This window comes from Hydractinia symbiolongicarpus, chromosome 6 (assembly GCF_029227915.1).
Source record: "Hydractinia symbiolongicarpus strain clone_291-10 chromosome 6, HSymV2.1, whole genome shotgun sequence".
NCBI classification, from domain to species: Eukaryota; Metazoa; Cnidaria; class Hydrozoa; order Anthoathecata; family Hydractiniidae; genus Hydractinia; species Hydractinia symbiolongicarpus.
The window spans coordinates 18,545,762-18,553,378 of NC_079880.1; positions in this window are offsets into that span (position 1 = coordinate 18,545,762).

The following is a 7,617-nucleotide window of genomic DNA, read 5'->3' on the forward strand; positions in this document are numbered from 1 at the left end:
TAAAAAAGTATGTGTAAAAGCTTCACGAAATAAGTAATTCCGTGTAAAAAAAGCATAACCATTACGCTACGAAGTGAAATACGCTACGAAGTGAAATACGCTATGAAGTGAAATGCGCAACGAAGTGAAATACGCCACGAAGTGAAATACGCTACGAAGTGAAATACGCTACGAAGTGAAATACGCCACGAAGTGACATACGCCACGACGAAAAGCATTAAATCGAAGTCCACACAACCAAGCATGACACACCACGACGAAGAGTATTACGAGTCAAAGAAATTCACGCCACGAAGAAAGATTCGACACGACGAAAAGCATCACGACACGACAAAACCATGCACGAATAATATTGTCCCACATAACACCTCCTTCTTTTCCCTACGGTTCCTACACGTGTCTGTATTACTGATCATGCCAAATACAATAGTGTCGCTTTTAAAGTGTAGTAAAAACACCATGTCATGGTGTCAAAAACAAAAGGACAATATTTTGATAAAAGTTTTTTTTGTGAAGTTCACTCTAATAACAATTGTTTATCGTGTTACAATTCTATGTTTTGGGGTTAATGGGGTTCGAAATAATTTGTTTAAGATTTTAGCTTACTACCAAAAATAATATTGCCACTCACTCCACAGATTGAAACAGATGTCACTTTACAGACCGTAGATTCAAGGCTATTACAGTAATCTGAGTTCAAAATGAACCCTTAACATAATTTTTAATAAGATTATTTTCTAAACAAACTTTACGAGTACGTATTGTATAAGTACGCGTTACTATGGTCGGCAACGTATTTTTAAGGGAAGAGAACGGGCTGTGCCCATGTCTACGCAATTTCTACTTTTTTATTTTCGTTTTAATATCTTACATATTCTAACTAATTTATTTATTTTTTTATAAAAACTCTCAACGGCGAGGCTGAAATTTTGCAAATGAATTTCCTGGTTTACCATATTTAATTTCACAAACACCGATGATATGTATCAGGTTGTTTATGACCACTTTACGGGTAGAGGGGCGCTTTGGCTAGCCCCCTTTTTAGGCTGGAATTAATCGGCGGTCTGTCAATTTATTTCGTTTCTAATAAGAAATCTTATCGCAGCATGATGATATCCATTCTCTTTTCAGTTCACACGTTTACCATTTGGACCGTTAGGGAAATACATATCTGAAGAATTGGATATGATTCTTAATGTCAGTCACATCAAAAATTCGTTCGTCGTGTACTCTTCTTGCGACAAAAATGAACTTTGGAGCACCGCAAGAAGATACAATATTGCTGCTCCAGAATGCATAATATATGATTATGACACCTCCATCATACCAGAAGCTGTGGATATAGTGCCCGATTACGAAAATTACCCAGTGCCTGTGTTAAACATTCTCATGGAATATGCGAAAAATTTTTATGTGAGTACATTTTTTTACATCATCAATTTTATGGAGAGGAGAAATTGACATGTATCACATGGCTGTTTTTAGGATAAAGTTAAGGGGTTATTTGCATGTTGTCGGAAGAAATTGTTAGACCAATTACTACGACGTTTCTTTGGCTTCTTTATAGGGTAAAATACGATCTAAATATCTCAACATGACGATCCAAACACGAGTTCAAATGATCATGAACAAGTTTTTGCAACAGTAAGTACAATATTTTTTGATTCACTGTTTTTGTTGTTGTTTTTTCAATCATGAATGTTGATTTTCTAGCCGGGCTACATACTTTCCATATTCCAGGTTTGTTTTTATCGCTTTAATAATCTTGCAATAGTTAGTTACTATTATAATGTTATATTTTGGTTATTTTTTCCTAAGATAACAATAAATGCTACAACAAGTTCTGAATCACACCTGACGAAAGTCTATTCTTCGATGCAAATGCTAGTCCACCAAAAGGTAACAGATTATTTTATTTCATTAGTTATCCTAAGTCCTAAAAAATATCTTTCATGCAAAAAACGATGTTTATTTTTTCTTCAGGTATTGTTACGTCAAGAGTTTACCTTGTTGATAACAGCAGATTTACCTTGGATTAAATCTTAGCAGACGATAATAGAGCCTACAAATATAAAGGTTCTCCATGCAGCTACGTTTACTATAATGGTATTGAATGTAAGAAGGCTCATTTGAAAAATGAAAGCTAGTTTATATAACGTAGAATCGGAAGAAAATATGTCGATGAATGTGTAGACAAGCAAAAGATTTTCGCATTGATTCGTGGTTATCGTGTTCACAATACACAAAAAGGGTTTTCAAATACTGTTTGCAGGGTGAAAAGTATCGAAACTGGCTGCTTTTTGAAGTTTTGTTTAGTTATCAATGAATGGACTGAGAACGAAGTTACTGATCCAAATTTTCAGATATCATGTCATGGAAACTCAAAAAAAGAAAATTCAAGATCTACCAGGTCAATTCACCAGAAAACGAAAGTTAACCGACGCATTAATAGTGGAAAACAGAATCGACGCTTCATTCCAAGCACCTGTCACACCACTCGTTGTGAAAAAAAGAAAGGTGGAGACTACGAATGTCATAAAGCCAAACCAATGGATCTTAGCAGGATCGATCCTAAAAGGAAAACAGAAGGGAAGTGTATGATGCTACGTTTAAAGTCTATGCATAAAACATAAAAGCAAAAGCAAACTCGTCCCCAGCGCTTCTTAGGTTTTTTCCCTGGAACGGAAACTTAAACCTAAGAAGCGTTGGGGACACGTTTGCTTCAAAATGTAATATGCCAGTTAAATTTCATCGCTAATTCAAATATTTATACTTCGGTTTTTGAAAATGTTGAATATTTTGATGAAATTGCATGAATGTTCTGGAGTCGAAGTTGTAAAATATCAGAAATATAAAAGAGCGAAAGTCGTACCAATACTCAAAGTTATAACGTTAATTTTCTCAATAGATGTGTTGCTCCAAGTTGTTCATCGAAAATCACAGCAAACGATTATTTGATTGTTAAATCGACTGGTGTTGTTAAATTCACTGAGAAGCAGGGTAACTTGCAAACGCGTGAAGGTCCGGTATATGTGCACTTTTTAGAGGATTGTTTAAAATCGTATTTTGACAACTTCTCTTACCAAAATGTGGATGTAACTGAAGATACTCAGAAATGTTTGACTGGAGATGAGCGAAGGTTCCTAAAATCATTAGGTTTACGCTTCACTTAGTAAATATTGTATAGCCATCATTGCCCGACGAATTGTCAAAGCACATGCCGGATGTAGTCTTCTTTGTTTTGTTGGAACTGCTCATATATTGTTCTATAGAACTTTTGAAAAAGTTGTAGAGAACGAGTTTATATTTAATATATGTCTTTCCTTTCTCGATTTGTACATTTATTTTCGTTCCCATAGTTCAGTATTATAGAAAATTAAAAAAAAACATTTCAATAGCAGCGTAAGAATTGACGTGCGAGTTTGACGAGAACGATTTGACCTTTGCCCAACCTCGAACACAGCCTTTTTCCAGTCTCCTCGTAAAAATGACACCTTGTCTGAACCAAGTTTGCACCCCTGTTTTATCTATCTTCAAAAACGCAATCTCGTGCTCAGAGCCTCTTCTCCTTATCGGCGAATTTGGCGTGTCCGTCTGTTCTTTCTATTCAAGGCAGCTCCTAAGAGAAGAAAAAGCTTTATTATTATATATTAGCTTTTTATTCAACCTTGTACACCGAGCCTTCTGTCTTCCAACATGAGATTGTCAAAAAAGCAGGGTCGCCCCAGGAACAAGTTTGCTGACCGTAAAGCATCTTGTACATAGTGTATCAGCAAAATTAAAAATATCGTGAGAGATCCATGCTCAAGAATGAATGTTTGTCGGGTTATTTTTTGTGTCTAATTTGTGGGTGATTATGGCTGGTTATGGCTGATTTTGGGTGGTTATGGCTGGTTTTGGCTGATTTTGAGTGTTAATGGCTGGTTTTGGCTGATTTTGGGTGGTTATGGCTGATTATGGGTGATTTTGGGTAGTTCCATAGTTTAATAATACCGTTTCCTGACTGCGCTTCTTGTTTAGTTACTTCTATTGTTCTTAACTCACGTGATCATTAACTAAATATATTTTGTTTTAAGCGTGCCTGGACAAATACCAATTAGTTCTTGTACTATTTGAGAGGGTAAGATGTGACTACGCTGGCTTTATACTTATTGGTTAATTTAATCGGGGTTTGATCTGATCTGAGAAATTGGAATTTGCTCTGACACATCTTTTGCGTCTAAGCTTTCGTATGGGGGAAACTGAATTTTAATATCCTCGAAGAAAGCTTAGTTAACTAGGCTAGAAAAAATAATTATGCCATAAACCATGCACAATGTTTTGTTTCTCCAGTTTCCACTGAAAAAATTGTGCTGCAAGTATGATAAAACTTTGATATCCTTATATTGTAAGAACAACAGTCTACCTGTTGATTTAATTTCTAAAATACAAAAACTTAACGCGAAAAACATAGCATACAGAAGAAACTTGTTACCAAGTTAAATCATGGTTTCTAACGTTGTAAAAAAGTTTTTGAAAATAACAATATCTATAATGTGTATGATGGTGATAACATTTCAAATCGTGTCAATACATGATAAACGCTGGCTACTATACGAAATCATCAACAATTATAACTTTTCTGGTTACGTTTATATCGGAATTTTTGAAATTTGTGCGGATGGTCAATGTATCACGAGAATAGGCGGTGTAAAAGCTAGTATGACTTCTACATATTTTGCACAACCTCATTCCCAGGGTTTTAAAACTTATCGGCCGTTAAAAAAGCGACATCGGCTGTTACATCAGGCAACAACCCCTGCGGATGTGTTTTTCAACGTTTATAAAGTTCGATATATTATATTTTTCTCTTTCTGATATTTTAGTTCACGTCATCACACAAATTGGAGTTGTAGTTGGATGTTTTGCAACAGTAGTTTCCACCATGCTCTATATCACAGGCAAAGAATTTAAATCGATTCCTAGTGCCTTCCTATGTATGGTATTCGCAGGTAAGGAACGCTGACGGGCTTCTAGCTCAATGTTAACGAGCTTAAAAAGTCTCCCTCACCTTTTTCATAACATGATGTTTTGTGTTGTTTCCTCACTTTCAGCACCTATTCCAGCTGCTTTCGTTGCTGGTTCCCGTAAGAAATGATTCATTCTTTAAATCATTCACACCCGGGGGAGAGTAATCACTCCGGATATAAATCACTTTTTGCCTTACTATCTAACATATGCCTCGTTTTTGCAATGCCGTAGTGATTAAAGGTTCGATTTTTTCCCAAACTGGCCATAAGTGATAAAATAATATTTTCGTTTCAGCTGCAGTTCATACGGTATCTGCATCATTAATGGCTTCGCAGCGTAACAGATGGCATCACGTAAATCTGCGTCATTTTTCATATGGTCGAGGTTTTATGTTGTTTTGTACACAAATAAGTTGTACCCTCCTACTATCTTTAATTATACAATTTAGAGGAGCCTGCGTTGAAGAGGAGGAAGAAGAGAGAAGGGAGGAGATAGAAATGGTGCACTTTAACGAAGTATGATATGTTTATAATGTATCATTCTGATCTCATCTGCGACTGACGCCTCGACAGATTTAAAATACTCTGACAGGCTGTACGACACAGTTTTCAAAAAGGAACTGGGTGGAGGGGGGGGGGGGGGTTGGCCATTCTACACAGCGGAAAATAAGGGGGTTAAGAGTGTGAATAAATTTTACACCTGTGATTCTTTATATGGGAATTTCTCAAAATTTTATTACTTAGCAAAAAATGTGTGGTTGAAGGATGAGAGAGATTTTTAGTTTTTTACTATCATGTTTTTTATTCAAGTAATATTTCTTTGTTTGGCGCGTCATGTGCAAATTCAATCTCCCGTGTTGATATGCCCGCCGCACAATTAAAAATCTTTGTCTTTTTAAAGTCCGTGACGTTTTTGTAAATTCTAAATGTTTTGTTGTTAAACACTTTTTTTATAGGAAGACCAAACTTCTAACCAGGGTGATCAGTATTCTTTTTTCTGTATTATTCTAAACAATAAATAGACCTATTGTTTTTAACCTAAATCCTAGCCTCATATTCTTATAAACCATATTCTTATAAAAAAGCGTGTATTATTTCATCTTTTTTATATATAGTTAAAAATGTAGTTAAAAAAGTATTTGTATTCACTGTGTATAAATTCTAGCGACAGCTGCATCTCCATTATAGAGTTTGAAGCACAAGTTGCATCTCCATTATAGTGTGAAGCGCAAGCTACATCTCCAATTTTTATTTTCACTTATTTATCTAAACAAGTAAAAAGTTGTAATATTTTTGAAAGGCTGTCTAAACAACAACGAACTGTAAAAAGGTACGGCTACTTTGGTATAACACGTGTTACTTTTTACAAGGAACGAATTATTATACTCGTATTTAAATTTATAATTCAAAGTTTTTTATGGAAATATAACCAACGACAACATAAACATTGTCGCAATCTTCTGTCGCCATTTTTACTATTGCGGATTGAAATTATTCAGGAATGTCTAACAGGCTGGCTTAGAAGGTTAGGATGGAAGCTTTTTACGTTCAACGTCGCCATTTTGTTTTGGTTCTTAACACATCTCCGACCCTTCTGTTAGTATATCCAGTGGGTTACGATCATTTGTACCGGCTTGCGAAAACACTGCCATCACTCAACCTGCCATAATCTCGTACGTCTACACAGTAAATTGATGGCTTTAAATAGTAAATTGATAGCAAGCATTGACTACGTTTATCAACACAATATTATGAAACTTTTGTAGTTAACATAATCAATCCACCTGGTGGAGGACACTAAATGCTCACATGCTTGTCATTTAAAGCAACCAAGCAATTAGGAAAGTTTCATAATGTTCAAAAGGCTGCAACATCGCTCCACACTTCTTCTGTATTCGGACAACGCAAGTAGCCTTTTTTCAGTAGTTTTTCCCAAATTACCGACATGTTTGTTTTACAATTCTCCCCACAGATGACTCACTCATACGATAACTGGCAGATATTGTTAAAAATGCGTCTCCCGTGACTATATACCGAAAGGTGACGCAGGCATTTCTTCCGGGGGGAATCGGTTCTCTCCAAGCAATTGGCTTTGTCAAGAAAGGTGCAACAAGTCGCAATAGCTCCTCAAATGTTGATGAAAGCGGTAAGCGTTTGAAACATCTGAAAAAACATTGTTGAATAATACTGTTGTCTCCTGCAGTAAACATGAAAATCTACTTTGAGTTTTAACTCTCTAAATATTCCTCGTTAAAAAAACCAGGCCTCTTCTTACGAGTTTGCTATCTACGCAATAAAATTTAACATTGACAGCCGTCTTCTGTGAAAGGCAGCCATATTGGTTTGTTTAAAATTTTAAGTATCCCGGGCGTTGGGAATGGAAATTGAGATCGGGGACGCTGACTTTCAATGTCTAGGAGTTGCGTTCAAAAAAGCTGCAAATGAAACTGACCTTAAAAGATTAAAATTTACAAAATAAATTTGCTCTGTAATCAAATTGTGGTGGAGCTTCGTTACTCAATTTACATGAAAAAAAAAGACCATGAATTTTTTACGCCGTGAAAAGTGTCCGACAGTAGATGTTACGCCTGAAAGATTTTGATCCAAT